Raw genomic sequence first — 17,251 nt, forward strand, 5'->3', positions numbered from 1 at the left:
CTCATAAGATGGCTCCAAACTATCACTCATTCATTGAAAAAAACATTTCAGTGCCTGCCTTGTGCACACTGATGGGTTCTAGGGACATAGTGATAAACAAGACAGAAAGTGCCTCAGCTGGGAATGTATGTGTCAGGCAGCTCAAATTTTTTGTCTATTCTGTGCAAGTGTATACTTGCAAATGACCAAGAAATTAGGGTACATATTGATATTGAAGTTACAAGTAAATTTTTGTAAGTAGATGAATTGTAAATACGGAATCTATGAATAATAAGTATCTACCATATATTAATCTTTTCAAATTTCATGGATGTCTATAATTTGGATAATTTGGTAGGAGCTTCTTATTCTGAAATCCTATCTTGTCTTGGGGGTCAAAACAATTAGTCTAAATGCCTATAGCTTTTATATCTAGGATAAGATGCAACATAGTGAGGAGATATTCTGAAAGATGATGGAAAGATACCAGGTCTATTTTCAAGCTTATTATTCTTCTTATGGCTATAAGATGGTTATGGCAGTTTTGGGCATCCCACTCATATACAACAGAAGAGAAACTTTCTTCTTGCGTGTCTTCTATCAGTGAAGAATTCTTCCCAGAAGCATTCTGAGAGATTTTTCTCTCATATCTCCTTGGCTAAGAGTATGTCACATATCTAGCCAGTCACTAGCAAGGGTAATGAGACCATAATAATTTACTTAAACCATACCTAATTCATCTCCTGCGGCTGGGGATGCACCCACTTCTTTTGAAGCACGAGACTTTACAGAGAAGATGAACAAAAACTGTGGCTCTGTCAGGAGAGGAAAGGGAAATGGATTTGGGATAATCATACAATAGTGTTTACTATACCTACTAATGAGGGAGTGTGCACTAATATATGAGTGGAATTCTAAATTGAAATTGCTTTACTTAGTGTTAGAGTTTCTACCATCTCCAGCTGACTGCTGAGCCAGTTCCATAGTGCCCTCCTGGATACTTAACCTCTCCTAGAGGGGTTCTTTAGAGGTTCGTTCTTTCTTCAGAGACATATTTAAAAAGCTATCATTAGAACCAAGGGGGAAAAACTGTAGGCAAGAATTTATGGGACTTAATCTTGTATGCGTGTGTGTGTGTGTTTCCCACACAACCAAGGAATTCTTCAACACCAGCTGAGTGTCCTACAGTTCAACTCAATTTGGACATTATTTACCTGGAGATAGCATCAGTCCCACAAGTTAAGGTCTCAATCCCACAAGATTGCCCTCATAAGTCTAGGTTTTTACCTGTGCTTCTGATTGACCAGCTATAAATGGGAGGTTCTAATGACCCCCTTCTTGGGTTCAATTAATTTGCTAGAGGGTCTCACAGACAATAGGAAATCACAATAGATGCTTGAACAATGTGAGGGTTAGGGGTGCTGACCCCCCCCCCCACATGGTTGAAAATCCATGTGTACCTTTTGACTCCCCCAACACTTACCTACTAATAGCCTACTGTTGACTGCTTATTAATAACATAAATAGCAAGCTAGAGAAAAGAAACTATTTTTAAGAAAATCATAAGGATGAGAAAACACATTTGCAGTACTATACTGTATTTATTGATACCATAAGTTTACATCATCTGTTTACAGGATGAATTGTCTGTTGGTACCTACATCGATATCGACTTATGTGATACAAAACACTGTAGATGTCATATACATTACTAACAGTAGACATGAAAAGAGAAAAGAAAATGTGAGAAAGAAATTCATATTTATTTACAGATATAAAATTGGAAGATAATGTTTAAAATAAATATAATAATATAATGATTTATGCATTGATAATGAAGAAGCAAAAATATGATCACTTTATGGTAGTGTTTTGTAACTGATATGATTGCCTCGTGGTGGTCTATCCTAATGAATGGTTATGAAATTTTATGGGATACAGTATTACAGTCATTTTTATAATATAATATTAGAAACATTGTTACATAAAAACAATTACATGTAATGATTGGCTGATATGCAGTTTCTCCAATTACAAGAGAGAGAGTCATATAGTATGATAATGTAATTCTTTGAAAGCAAAGTTATAAAACAGTAAGAAAACTAACACATTATTAATTTTGTATTAAATATCACTCACAATGTTGCTATGTAAGCATATGCTACCCACTTTCATATGAGTCTTGCACAGGATTCTATGTGACACACACACATACACAACAGGTAAGTTTATTAACTATATGTCACAATAGTTATTTACTATTCATTAAGTGGAAGTTGTTCATCATAAAGGTCTCCATCTTGTCATCTTCATACTAAGTAGGCTGAGGAGGAGGGGTTGGTCTTGCTGTCTCAGGGGTGGAGGTGATGGAAGGAGAGGATGAAGAAGCAGGCATACTCAGTGTAACTTTATGTAAATACATCATAATTTCTGTCTGACTCTTTTGCTTTTTCATTTCTCTAAAAATGTTTCTGTAGGGTACCAATCCTTCCACTGATTGATTTAGTTTCATAGAAGGGTCCGTGTTGTAAAAGAAGTAAAAAACAATCCCGAATAATCAGAACTCTTATTCCAGATTGTCTAATGTCAATTTGTTTTCTGGCACTGCTTCTGTGTCTTCTTCCTCTGGCACTGGTTTGGAAGCACTCATCTCCATCAAGTTGTCTTCTGTTAATTCCTTTAGTATGGTGTCTATTAACTCTTGGATTTCTCCAAGATCCATGTCTTGAAATCCTTATCTCCTGACTTTTTTTGTGCCATATGCACAATCTCTTGCTTGATTTCCTTGATTGGCTTTCTTATAAAACCTGTGAAGTCATGTACAACATCTGAATTCAGTTTTCTGCAGTAGAAATTTATCGTTTCAGGTTTGATGGCTTTTTCTATAACAGTGATGGCATCTTCAATGGTATAATCCTTCCAGACTTTAATGATAGTCTCTCTATTGGGGTTCTCTTCCTTAGCATTGACAACCCTTCTCATAGAGTACCACATGTAATGAGCTTTTAATGTTCTTATGACTCCTTGATCTAGAAGTTGAATTGAAGATTTTGTGTTTGGGGGCAAGTTAGACTACTTTGATGCCTCTAGTGTTGAACTCATGGGATTCTGGGTGGCCAGGGGCGAATATCAAAAGAACTTTAAAATGCAGCCCCTTACTGGCAAAGTACTTCCTGACTTCAGGGACAAAGCATTGATGGAACTAATCCAGAAAAAGGATTCTTATCAGACCTTCTTATGCTACAACCCAAAGACTGACACCTGGCATTTATCTTTTTCCTTTAAGACTAGGGGGTTATCAGCTTTATAGATAAGGGCAAGGGCAGTCCTGATCATGAACTTGACTGCATATGCACAAACCAGTAATATTATCCCTTCCTGCCTTAAATCCTGGTGCTCGTTTCTCTTCTTTACTAATAAATGTGTTTTGTGGCTTTTGTTTTTTCCAGAATAGGGCATTTTCACCTGCATTAGAAATCTGTTTAAGCAGCTATCCTTTCTTCTCCATTATTTTCTTAATGGCATTTAAGAACTCATCTGCTGTCCCTAGGTCTGCAGAAACTGCTTCTGTTATCTTGCCATTTTTAAAGCCAAACCTCTTTTTAAAATTACCAAACCATCCTTTGCTAGACTTAGATTCTCCAGCTTTAGATCTTTCACTTTTCTTTTGCTGTAAGTTGTCATTTTATGGCTTTGCTTTTTCTTGAATCATAAGGTCTATAGGTATGCATTTCTTATAGCAATTCTGCACCTACATAACAGCTGCATTTTCAATACGAGATAAAAAGGTACTTCACAAAAAGTGCAAGATTTTTGCACCTGTTGGTGTAGCTGCAGCAACAGCTTCACAAATTTCCTTTTTTTTTTTTTTTTGTAATGGTCCTTACACTGGATTCATTTATCTTGAAATGCCGAGCAACCACAGCTGCAGACCTCAATATGTGGTATATATCGACAAATTCAGCTTTTTCTTATAATGTCGTGACTTTCCTCTGCCTCTTGGGAGCACTTCCAGAATCACCAGTGGTGCTTCATATGTGTCCCATGGTGTTATTCAAGGTTAATGGTATTGCACTAAGCACAATGAAAAATGAGAACTGCGAATGATCACTTTTTACTGTGATCTGAAGCTTACTGAGGAAACAATCTGCTTACAAAGAGATGATTAGTGTCACACAACATTTTAAGCAAATACACTTGAGCTCACTGTAATAACAAAAGGAGGTAGCTATGAAATTATTACAGTAGTACAGTTTGTACTAAAATTAATTTATAGTTATTATTTAATACCACATCTTTATGTCTGTTTATATTTCTGTCAACTATTGAGTGGCACCATGTTTTTGTGTGTGTGTGTGTAAGTTTTGGTAAATGTTAAATTTTTATAATAGATTTATGTATATTTTATGATAGTAAATGATAAAACAGACTAGTATGTACATATATTTTATACATTCATGAAATACCTTTATTACTTTGATATTTCTAGGCTGCATGTTTCATCTGCAAGTTTCTTCAAAGTGTCACAGATCACCAAAAAATTCCTTACATTTATTTTAAAAATTCATGTATAAGTAGATTTATACAGTTCAAACTCAAACTCAAAAAATTTTTTGAAGGGTCAACTGCAGTTTACTCACTATGTTACTGGCTTATTACAAAGGCAATAACTCAGGAGTGGCCAGATGAAAGATACATAGAATGAGGTATAGGGAAAAGGGCTTGGAGCTTCAATGTATGACACTCTCTCAGTACCTCCATGTGTTTACCAACTCAGAAGCTCCCCAAACCCAGCCCTTTTGGGCTTTTATTGAAGCTTTATTACAAAAGCAGGATTATTTTAATCATTGGCCATAAATTATTAACTCAATCTCTGGCCCCTTTTTCCTTCCCAGAGGTCAAAGGAGGAGGGGTGGAACTGAAAGTTAGACCCTCTAACCACATGGTTTTTTCCTCTGGTGACCAGCCCCCATCCTTAGTTGACCTAAGCGTATTCCAAAAGTCACCTCAGTAACATAACAAAAGCACATTTATTGTTCTTAACACTCAGGAAATTCTAAGGACTTTTAGTCAGAAACAAGATAAAGACTAAATGTATGTTTCTTATTATAAATCACAATATCACAAGCTACCATAGCTAATTGCCTATCTCTTGAGTTGGGCTGGTCTTTGTGGATTGTGTGACCAATAAATTGTAGTAGAAGTGAAGTTTTTGGACTTCTGAGGCTAGGTCATAAGAAACCCTGAAGTTTCTCCCACACCTCTTGGAATACTTACTCTTGAAATTTAACCACTATGTTGTGAAGAAGCCCTAGTGTCCCAAGAGGTCACATGGAGAAAAACCAAGAACCCTAAATGACAGCTCCATTTGACCTCCCAACCAACAGCCAACATCAACTTGCCAGGCATGGAACTGCACCATTTTGAAAGTAAATCCTTCAGATGAGCCATCTTTACTAAGTTCTACCCTAATTGCAGATTAATGACCAAAATAAATGATTCTTTTTGTTTTAAGCCAGATCATTTTTGAGTATTATTAAGCAATATATCACCAGAACACTTAAAGGGAAAACAAGACAGACTTAAGACTGTAATAATTGTAGCTGGATGCTTCAGAAACCAATAGACCATTAGTTAGACTCTTATTAATTACCTTATTCCCCACTATGATGCTAAAAATGCTTATTAACAAATAAAAGGTCATTTCACTCTCATTGTCTTCATAATAGTCAGATAATAAGAAGAATCTGTTAGGCTGTTCTTTTCTAGGAATATGATTTCAAGCATTGGTCCTTTTTGTTTTTTGGAACATCCAGAAAACTCCTAGAATCAAAGGGTTGAAAGGAAGTATGTATGATTTTTCACCCTGCCATGGGGTTACTACATTGCACTTCATTCATATGCTTTCCAAGTAGGTTTTATTGCCTCTTTAACTTTTCTCTTGAAAGTCTCAAGAGTGAGAAAGCATCAACCACAGCTTTGTGACAAGTGAGTCATTGATACTCAGCAAATAAATGGAGAAAAGAAACATTTACCTTTAATTTAGAATAAAAAAGGATTTTAATCTATTTTTTTCTTTAATTTACTTATTTTACATTTTATGTAATGAGGTCCTCTGCATTTTTGGAATGAATCCCTAGTAGATGGCACAAATCCCCCCCTTTTTTCCCACAAGGGCATTTATAACAGTCCACAGAGCAGAGCAGAGACTTCGCCTTGTGGAACATGGTGGTCTACCTCAGTGGCCAGTGGATGCCAGGTTTCTGTGATTCTGGGGAAATTTCTTTGAGTGGTTGGGCTTATCAGACATCACAGAGACAAATGTTAGGGTTAAGATTGTTACCTGCCTGGGTATAACCATTAAGTGGCTAGGCATACATGCACTTACTACAGAGATACCTAGATTCTTCAGATGAATTTTATGTTTGGAAGACATTTTTTTTTAAGGGGAATGTTATGACTGATGAAGTCTTTGCCCGAGAAATGATATCAGTCTGCTGAACTATGTCTTTAGTTTTAACATCTGCATCAAAGAGGCAAATAGATACTATTGTGAGTAGCTGAGAATTAGAGTTGAGGAAGAACTGGAAATTCACACAAATTGGCTTTGTAAATCTTTCTAGATGTGCAACCCATGTTCTTTATTTAATGTAAAAAAATAAGTTAAGATATTTGTTTTGATAAATCCTAAAATCAACAACTTTATGGGGTGGGATAAACTGGAGAATTACCTCCTAATGGCCTAGAAACCCCTGCAATATTTTCAAAAGGCAGCCTGCAAACCATTTGTACCAAAGTTATCTGGTGTGTGTGTGTATTCAAATACCTGGGCCTCACTATAAACACCATGAATCCAAATGGTGTTAGGATAGGAATCCGCTTTTCTAATAATCATTTCCTATTATTTAAAAGATCCTTATAAGAGTTTCGGTCAAGATGATGGAGTAAGTAAAAGCTGTATGTGCCTCCTCCCATGACTACATCAAAATTAGAACTAAATTATACAACAATCAACCTGGAGAACCATCTGAAGACTAGCTGAACAGAAGTCCTATAACTAAGGATATAGAGAAGAAACTATGTGAGATTGGTAGAAGGGGTGGAGACCAAAAGGTGCTGGCCTCACATCCACATGTGGTAGTTGAGAATTAGAAGAAATATCTCAACTACAGAGGTTCCCTCTAAGGAGTGAGGGAGCCCAGCTCCATATCTGGCTCACCAGCTGGAGGACCAGTGCTAGGAAGATGATCCCCCAAAACATCTACCTGTAAAAATCAGCAAAGATTACATCCACCCAGGTGAGAAAGAAGGCTGCTGGAAAGCCAGCCATCCTCTTAAAAGGCCTGTGCAAAGGCTTACACACTTGTAGGCACTTTTCCTGGGCTCTGGTGGAGGGACAGTGGCTTGTGAGATGCCAAAGATATATAAGAAGAAATTGAGTCGAATGGCCTTAGGGCAAGGACTCCAGAGACCGCTGCCATTGTCCCTGCCCCCACATGGCCAAATCTTAATTTACATTGGCCTGGTTAACTCCCCTCACTCCACCCTGGTGACTCCCTGGGACCATGCCCCATCTAACTTGTGCATTCCCCAGAGACTCTTTAAGCAGCAGGCAGATAGCCTTGGCCTACCCTCTAGCCTTTCTTTAAAATATTCTCCAAAGTTTCATACGCTCCACATGGGAGCGGCTGGCCTCCCTGTGATCTGTGACTTTTGTTGTGTGTCCAATGCCTTTTGCTCAGCACTGGTGCTGAATCTGAACCTACATTAACTTGGTGAACACCACTTGGCCCACCCTGATGACTCCCTGAGACCCCTCTTCATCCAACTTATGTACTGCCCAAGGCTCTTTCAAAAGCTGAGCTTTATGGACAGCTGGCAGGTGGTAGCAGGCCTTGGGATTCTATAGGCCTTTTTCAGAGCTTCCCTAGGCCTGGTATTAGTGGCAGCCAGCCTTGGTTTGCAGTGTGGCATCACTCATGTGCCTCTAGGTCCAGCATAGGCAGCTATCAATAGTGGATCACTTTGTAGCTCCTACCAGGTAGTCCCAGTTTTGTCCCCTCACAAGAGGCTCCATAACCAACATACCTGGTAGCCTGCTTTAAACCACAACAGAACATCCTCAATTAGCTTCAAAAGAAGCACACCCAAAGGGTGGTCTCAAGAGGCTTCAGAGTCCACTAAAACAAATACTGCTTGATGGGGTCAGCTTCTTACAGTAGCTCATACACTATAGTTGTGGTCAATCCTCACAGCCAGTCAGCCAGAGAGTTTATCTCACCCAATAATGTTCCAACAGCAATCAAGATTTGACTACAACAGGAGGGCACACACAGCTCACACAAGGAGCACTCCTGGAGCACTGGATCAGGTGATCAGGGAGACTGCACCACTAGGCCTCATAGAACACCTACTACATAAGCCCACCAACCCAAGACTGGGAGATGTAGCAGATCTACATAATACATAAAAAGAGATACAGAGTAGCAGCCAAAATGAGGAAACAAAGAAACATGTTCCAAATGAAAGAACAGAACAAAGCTCCAGAAAAAGAACTCAACAAATGAAGATAACCAACCTATCAGATGTAGAGTGCAAAACAATGATTATAAGGTTGCTCAATGGTCTCAGGAAGAACTTCAGCAAAGAGATAGGAAACATAAAAATGAAGATAGAAAACATAAAAAGAACCAGTCAGAAATGAAGAATGAAATAACTGAAATAAAGAATACATTAGAGGGAATCGAAAGTAGATTAAGTGAAGCAAAGGATCAAAAAAGTGATTTAGAAGACAAGGTAGGAGAAAACACCCAGCCAGAGTAGCAACAAGAAAAAAGAATCCAAAGAATGAGAATAGGTTATGGGGCCTCTGGGACAACATCACATATACCAACATTTGCATCATAGGGTTATCAGAAGTAAAAGAGGGAGAGTAAAAATTGAGGACCTATGTAAAAAAGTAATGACAGAAATTTTCTCTAACCTGGTGAAGGAAAGAGATATACAAACTCAGAAAGCACAGAGAGTCCCAAACAAGATGAACCCAAAGAAGCCCACACTAACATACATCATAATTAAAATGCCAAAGTTTAAAGACAAAGGGAAGATTATAAACAGCAAGAAAAAGCCAGCCGGTTATTCATTAGGGAGTTTTCATAACACTGTCAGCAGATTTCTCAACAGTAACTTTGCAGACCAGAAGGGATTGCATTAACTATTCTAAGGATGATAACCAAGGACCTACAACCAAGATTACTCTACCCAGAAAAAAACTACCATTTAGAATTGAAGGACAGAAAAGCTTCCCAGGCAAGAAAAAGCTAAAGGACTTCCAAAAATGTTAAAGGGATTTCTTTAAGAGGAAGAAGGTGAAAAAAAAAAACCCCATAAATATGAATAATAAAATGGCAAAAACTATGTACCTACAAATAATCATTTTAAATGTAAATGGATGAAATGTCCTAACCAAAAGACATATGATAGCTAAATGGATAAGAAAACAAGACTTTTACATATGCTGTTTACAAGGCCCTACTTCAGATACAATGACATACACAGACTGAAAGTAAAGAAATGAAAAAAGTTATTTCATGCTGGGGCGCCAATACTTATATCAGACAAAATAGACTTTAAAACTAAGGCTATAATAAGAGATAAAGAAGGACATTACATAATGGTAAAGAGATCAATCCAACAAGAGGACATAACCCTAGTAAACGTTTATGCACCCAACATAGGTGCACCAAAATATATAAAGCAAATATTGACCTACATAAAGGTAGAGATCAACAGTAATACAGTCATAATAGGGTACTTTAACAGTTCATTGACACCAACAGATAGATTTTACAGACAGAAAATTAACAAGTAAACAGTGGCCTTAAAAGACACACTAGGACAGGCTCATTTAATGATATTTTTAGAGCATTTCACCCCAAAGCAGCAGAATATACATGAAGCATTTTCCAAGATAGACTACATGTTAGGTCACAAAACAAATCTTAATAAATTTAAGAAGATTGAAATGATAGCAAGTGTCTTCTCCATTCATAATATATAAAACTAGAAATAGATTACAAGATATAACTGAAAAATAAACAAACACATGGAGGGTAAATAACATGCTACTAAACAATGAAAGAGTTAATAAATGAGATCAAGGAAGAAATCAAAAGATACCATGAGACAAATGAAAATGGAAACATAACAACTCAAGATATGGCACACAGAGAAAACAGTCTTAAGAGGAAAATTTATAATAATGCAAACCTACCTCAATAACAAGATAAATCTCAAATAATCTAATTTTATACCTAAAGGAACTAGAAAAAGAATAGCGAACAGCCAAAAGTGAATAGAAGAATGGAAATAATAAATGTTGGAGCAGAAATAAACAAATAGAGTCTAAAACAAAACAAAACAAAACAAAAGATTAATGAAACCAAAAGCTGGTTCTTTGAAAAGATAAATAAAATTGATAAGCCTTTAATCAGACTCATCAAGAAAAAAAGAGAACTTGAATGAATAAGATCAGAAATGAAAGAGAAATGACAACTGACTCTACAGAAGTACAAAGGATTATTTAAAAAGTACTGAGTACTTGTAGGCCAACAAATTGGACAATTTGGAAGAAATGGATACATTCCTAGAAACATACAATCTTCTAAGCCTGAGTCAAGAAGAAATCGAAAATCTGGACACACCAATTACTACTAAAGAAATGGAATTAGTAATCAAAAAAATCTAACAAACAAAAATCCTAGACTGAACGGCTTCACTGGTAAATTTTATCAAACATTTGAAGAAGAATTAACACCTATTTTTCTCAAACTATTCCAAAAAATTCGAGAGGTGGGAAGGCTTCCAAACTTATTTTATGAAGCCAGCATTATTCTGATTTTAAAACCAAAGACGTTACAGAAAAAAAAATTATAGGCTGATATTTCTGATGAAGATAGATGCAAAAATCCTCAACAAAATATTAGCAAACTGAATTCAGCAATACATTAAAAAGATCATACATCATGATCAAGTTGAATTTATTCGTGGGATGCAAAGGTGGTTCAATATCTGCAAATCAACTAATATGACACACCACATTAACAAATTGAAAAATAAAAATTATATGATCATATCAATAGATGCAGAAGAAACATCAATTGACAGAATTCAGCATCGATTTATGATAAAAACTCTCAACAAAGTGAGAATAGAAGGAACATATCTCAACGTAATAAAGGCCGTATATGACAAACCTTCAGCTAACATCATACTCAATGGGGAAAAGCTAATAAGTGTTTTCCTTAGGGTCGGGAACAAGACAAGGCTGTCCGCTTTCACCACTTTTATTCAGCATAGCCACAGCAACCAAACCCAAAAAAGGAAATAAAATGCATCCAAGTTGGAAAGGAAGGAGTAAAATTATCATTGTTTGCAGATGAAATGATACTGTGTAGAGAGAGCCCTAAAAATTTTGCCAAAAACTCTTAGAACTGATAAATATATTCAGTAAAGTAACAGGATACAAAATTAGTATTCAAAAATTGATAGTATTTTTTATACATCAATAAAGAACTATCAGAAAGAGAAATTAAAGAAATAATCCCATTTACAATTCCAACAAAAACAATAAAATACCTAGGAATAAATTTAATTAAGGAGGTAAAAGATCTCTATTCAGAAAATTATGTCATTGAAGAAAGAAACTGAAGAAGATACAAATAGTTGGAAGCATATACCATGCTCGTGAATAGAAAAAATCAACATTTTTAAAATGCTCAATTACCCAAAGCAATCAATCTATAGATTCAATGCAATCCTTGTTAAAATATCAATGGCATTTTTTGCAGAACTAGAACAAATAATCCTAACATTTATATGGAACAAAAGACCTCGAATAACCACAGCAATCTAGAGAAAGAACAAAGTTGGAAGTATCATGCTACTTGATATCAAACTATACAAGTCTGTAGTAATTAAAACAACATAGAACAGAACTGGCATAAAAACAGAAACATATATAAATGGAACAGAATAGAGAGCCCAGAAATAAACTCATGCCTATATGGTCATTTAATCTATGACAAAGGAGGCAAGGCAAGGATATACAATAAAGACAATCTATTCAAAAAATGGTACTGGGAAAACTGGACAGATGCATGCAAAAAAAAAAAAATTAAATGGACTACTTTCTCACACCATATATAAGTATTAAGTCAAAATAGATTAAAGACTTAAGTGTAAGATCCAAAACTATAAAACTCTTAGAAGAAAATATAGGTAGTAAACCCTCTAACATTCTTAGTAATATTTTTTTTCTAATGTATCTCTTTGAGCAGAGAAAACAAGAGAAAAAATAAATGGGAGTACATCAAATTAAAGAGTTTTTGTATTGTGAAGGAAACCATCAGCAAATTGAAAAGACAACCTACTGAATGGGAGAAGATATTTACCAATGGTACATCAGATAATGGGTTAATGTTGAAAATTTATAAAGAACTCGTATAACTCAACAAGGAAAGAAATAATCCAATTAAAAAAGAGGCAGAGGACCTGAAGAGACATCTCTAGAAAGAGGACATACAGATGGCCAATAGACATATAAAAAGATGCTCAATGTCACTAACCGTCATAGAAATGCTAATTAAAACCACAATTAGATATCACCTCACACCTTTCAGAATGCCTATCATCAATAAATCAACAAACAACAAGTGCTGGCAAGTATGTGGAGAAAAGGGCACCCTCATACACTGTTAGCAGGATTGCAAATTGTTATAGCCACTATGTAAAACAATATGGAGGTTCCTCAATTAAAAATAGAACTACCTTATGACCCAATGATTCCTCTTCTGGGTATTTTTCTGAAGAAATCCAAAACACTAATTCGAAAAGATATATACACTTCTATGTTTTTGTAGCATTATTTACAATAGCTAAGATATGGAAATAACCTACTTGCTTATCAGTAGATGAATGGATAAAGAAGAAGTGCTACATATGTACAATGGAATATTATTCAGCTATAATAAGGATGATATTCTGCCATTTGTGACAATGTGGATAAACTCAGAGGGTATTATGCTAAGTGAAATGAATGAATATTTTGTTCCTTATGATGTAATGAAAACTTTGGCCACAAAAATGTTGTCTAAAATTGTTACAAAATGATAACCAATAAATTGCACCTCCCTGAATTGAACCTGGCTAGCCTAGTAACTTGCTTGAGCCAAAACAGTTCAGTGGAATTAACATTGTACAAGTTCTGGGACAGTGCCCACTTTTATTCTCTCATTGCCCTTTCATGTAAAATAGCTTAGGCTAATCATTTTGAGGATGAGAGACTGTGTGAATAAAGAAGCCTTGGTGGTGAATTCCTATGATCCATCACAGTGGAAGTGCCAGGCCTGTGAATGGAGCCACTTTGGATTTACTAGCCCCAGCTCATCTGCCAACTGACTTAAAATGTGTAAATGAGCTCAGAGAACTCATGGAGCAGAGACAAGCTACACAGCTTAGCCTAGCTGAGGTTATAGAATTGTGAGCAAATCAGTGGTTGTCATTTTAAGTCACTAAGTTTGGGGGTGATTTGTTGTACAGCACTAATAATGATAATAAACATGGTGACAGATGTGTTGAGTCACATGATATTTGGGCAGGTCAGACTGAAAGAAATATCATGGGAAATCTGGGGATGGTGATACTCTAGTTGAGCTGTGTATGCTCCCATTTTCTCTGAGGGATTGCAATATTATGTATCGTACATACCTCTATTTGGTACTAATCATATTGTAACTTGATCTGTTTCTTTGAATGTCTCTTCCAGTGGAATGCAAATTCCTTGGAGAAGGGTCCAGACTTCAATTGTTCTGTAGCTCCAATGCCTAACACAAGGTTCACCATGTAGAGGGAATTCAAGAAATGCTTGTTAGGAAAAAAAAATGCTAGCTTGTCTTATCAAAGAATAGAAAGGAAAAGGTGCACTTACGAATAAACCAGCAAAGAAGATTCTAGAGAAAGAAAAATTAATTTCTTTTGAATTCATGATTTCTTCTTGTTTTTTGAGTTGCACAGTGTTTATCTTTCTGTTTTCTTTCCAGGATGCTTGGTGCTTCCTATATTAATCTTTCACTTTGTGGTGCTTGTTATTTTTTCTTTCCTTCTCTTTCTTCTTGTCCTTGCTTTTGTCTCTGTATTTTTATTTTCTGTCTTTCTAGATACTTGCTCTGCCTCTTTATCTTAATTAGGATTAAAATAAAATTTCAGTACCTGTTTTTATTAATTACATTTATTATAAACATTTGTATTTTTTATTCTTAGTCTAAAAATCAAATGAATAGAACATTATATAATTATCAGCTGAGTATTTTTCTGTGGTTGTGGTCCTCAATATAAAAAATGTCTGCTTCACTGGTTAAGGTCTTGGATATGATGCTCTTAAGGGCCTGTTTCCTCTTTCCAGTCATTTTGAACTTGAGTAAATAAGGATAGAGGAATGAAGTCTGGCTTGTACTTAATTATAAGCCATCAGAAGGCTTTTCTATCTGTGTTCACAGATGGGATCCCAGCCCAGATGACAATCAGCCTTGGCCTCAGTGGCCTTTTTTGCAAACTGATTGGAGGCTGCTCTTCATCCTCCCTTTAGAGCTACCCTATGTGTGGAGCAGAGTCTCATCACCCCTACATAGCCGCACCTCCAACTGGTAAAAGACAAAATGAAAGATGCTGTGATTTCTCTATTCAAATCTGCCTTGTATTCTATCTATTCTCCCTCGTGAACTCCATCACCCCTGAATCCCTGGTTCTATCTTAAGTCTAAGGTCATAATTTCTCAATCCTACATGTGCATAGCATGGCACAGACTTCTGCTTTCCACCAACAGTCATCCTCATCTTCATTTTCCAGCCTCTCTCACATTTATATGTGTCCACATAACTGAATTCTAGGCAATGAAATGTGAGTAAATATAGGCCACTTTGAGCTGGCCATAACCTTTCAGATTTGCTCCTCTATTCTTTTCTTATTCTGTTCAACTGGAATGACAATGCCCTGTATAACCTTGGAAGCATGCTGGAAATGATAGAGTTGCCAAAAGCTTGGGTCCCTGAATAGTTTCATGGAACAGACTATCTCAATTGAGAACCACCCTCAATTGTTAGTAAATGAAAAATTAATTCTATTGGGGTGAACCTATGCATTTTTGTATTTATTTTTGCATTTAGCTTACCCTGATTAATAAACCAAGATAATTGAACAATTGTCTAAGCATTCAGTGAACAATTTTAGCCCACAACTTCAACACATTGCAAGTGGCTTATGGTGGAAAGAACTCTATGGTGAGCATTACAAAGCAAGCTTGTATGCATTTCAGGTGGAAAGCAAATCCTCTCCTGACATAGTGAAGTGTATCAGTTAGCTTATGCTGTTCAACACCCCCGCCCCTCCAATTTAATGACTTAAAAATAAATTTTAATTAATAATTAATTAATTAATACATTAGCTCACGAATCTATCAGCTGGGCAATTCTGGTCTTTCCTGGTCTCACTCATGCAACTAGAAGTTAGCAGGCAGCTTGCATAGAGCTGAACGATCTACAATGGAGGATGGAGTCATGGCCAGAGCACACTGGTTCTTCTCCACATGCCTCTCCAGCAGCTAGCTGGGGATGGTTTATACAATAATATCAGGATTCTGAGTGCAGCATGAGAAGGCAAGCATCAATACAGAAGTACATTTCAAACCTCTTCTTGTAGCATATTTGCTATTGTCCCGAATGGTTAAAACAAGAGACAGAACAAAGCTCAGGTTCTGGAGGTGGAGAAATAGACTCTTCTTCTGAATGGGATACATGAGGAGGGTAACCTATGACTCCTGAGTTATGCCTCAACGCTAACCAACCTCATAGAAGGTGGAAGAGTACTGATAGGAATAAAGATAGTTTGGTGCCCTTGTTGTCACTTCTTTTGCTGTGGAACCTTAGAAAAATCAGTCACCTCCACTGTCCCCTTCCCAGATTCAGGAATGGGAGCACAGAAAAATTGTTCAGGTCAATAATCTCCAAGGTTTTATGCAGTACTCTAATTTTATCTTTCTTTCCCAGCAGAGGATTCAGGTTCAAAGAACACATTATGGGAACTAAAACAGTTACTGTGTTGTTTTATGGTGATGCAGAGGCACCTTCTGATCAGCCAAACCCTGAGCAAGATTCATAGTAGACCGGGTAGGTGCCAGTGCCAAGGGCAGTGCCAGGGCATAGCTGTGCCAGCCCAGCTGTGGTCACTTCCATCTTCTTTCAAGTTTAACTCGGGTGAGTGGGAGGTGGGAATCCATTTTTATTTCTGGTCTGCTTCCTGCTGATCATGATTCTTCCGTTAATGTCCTATGCAAGTTGAATCTCACCTCCATGCTCCTCTTCAGGGCCAGTTTTTTCTTTTATAGCTATTTTCTTTTGCAGGGGGTGGTGGATTGATGCAACCACATTTTCCAAATACAAATAAACTGGAGTGGAAGGTGCCCTTGAAGGCATTAGTGCTGGGAGGAAATCCCAGAACTCTGTGGAGCTGTCAACCTCCTGGGGGTACATTCTTACTTTGCCAGGGAGTCTGTTAGTTAGTCAGAGACAGGTGGCAAGGGGATAATCCTCTGCTTTAAGAAAGCAACAGTCAAAAACCTTGAAACCTGCTTGAAATAAACCCCTTTTAATGACTGGAAAGAAAAACTTCGAGCTGGAGAAGACATGCAGAAGTGTCCTCTGGGGGTAGGTGCAGAATTGTCAATTTTGTCTTCTACCCAAATAAATCTCTAAAATGATTCTGTGGCCTTTACATTCCCCACATCTCCTACCCTACACCTTTCTTCTGCAGGGATTTATCCTAGGTGGTTCATCTGGAATAATGCCTTGAGTGCAGCCTCTTTCCCTCTCACCTCTCCATGTTTTCTTACAAATAGAAAATTGTGCTAAACTAAGTATCAGAGAAAGTGCTGGAAGGGAAAAAGGGTCACAGAAGAGCAGCCTCCATGCCTCAGGTGGGAGAGGCATTCCTGCAACCAGAGTGGAGGAGCTGATGAACAGAGTGAGTCTAAGGGCCCCAGGGCTCTTTGAGTCCTGCTGCAACGATGCCACTAATGCACACATAACCACACAATCAAACTGCTGTCCTGAGAGCCTGCTAGACTGGTGCCAGTAGGAGAGCTCAAAGTGTATAGTCTGAGGCTCTAGAACTGGGTGTAATTCTCTGTTTGAAAATAACAATGAATACTGCTGCTATGAAC

This window comes from Rousettus aegyptiacus, unplaced genomic scaffold (assembly GCF_014176215.1).
Source record: "Rousettus aegyptiacus isolate mRouAeg1 unplaced genomic scaffold, mRouAeg1.p scaffold_m13_p_15, whole genome shotgun sequence".
Lineage (NCBI taxonomy): Eukaryota > Metazoa > Chordata > Mammalia > Chiroptera > Pteropodidae > Rousettus > Rousettus aegyptiacus.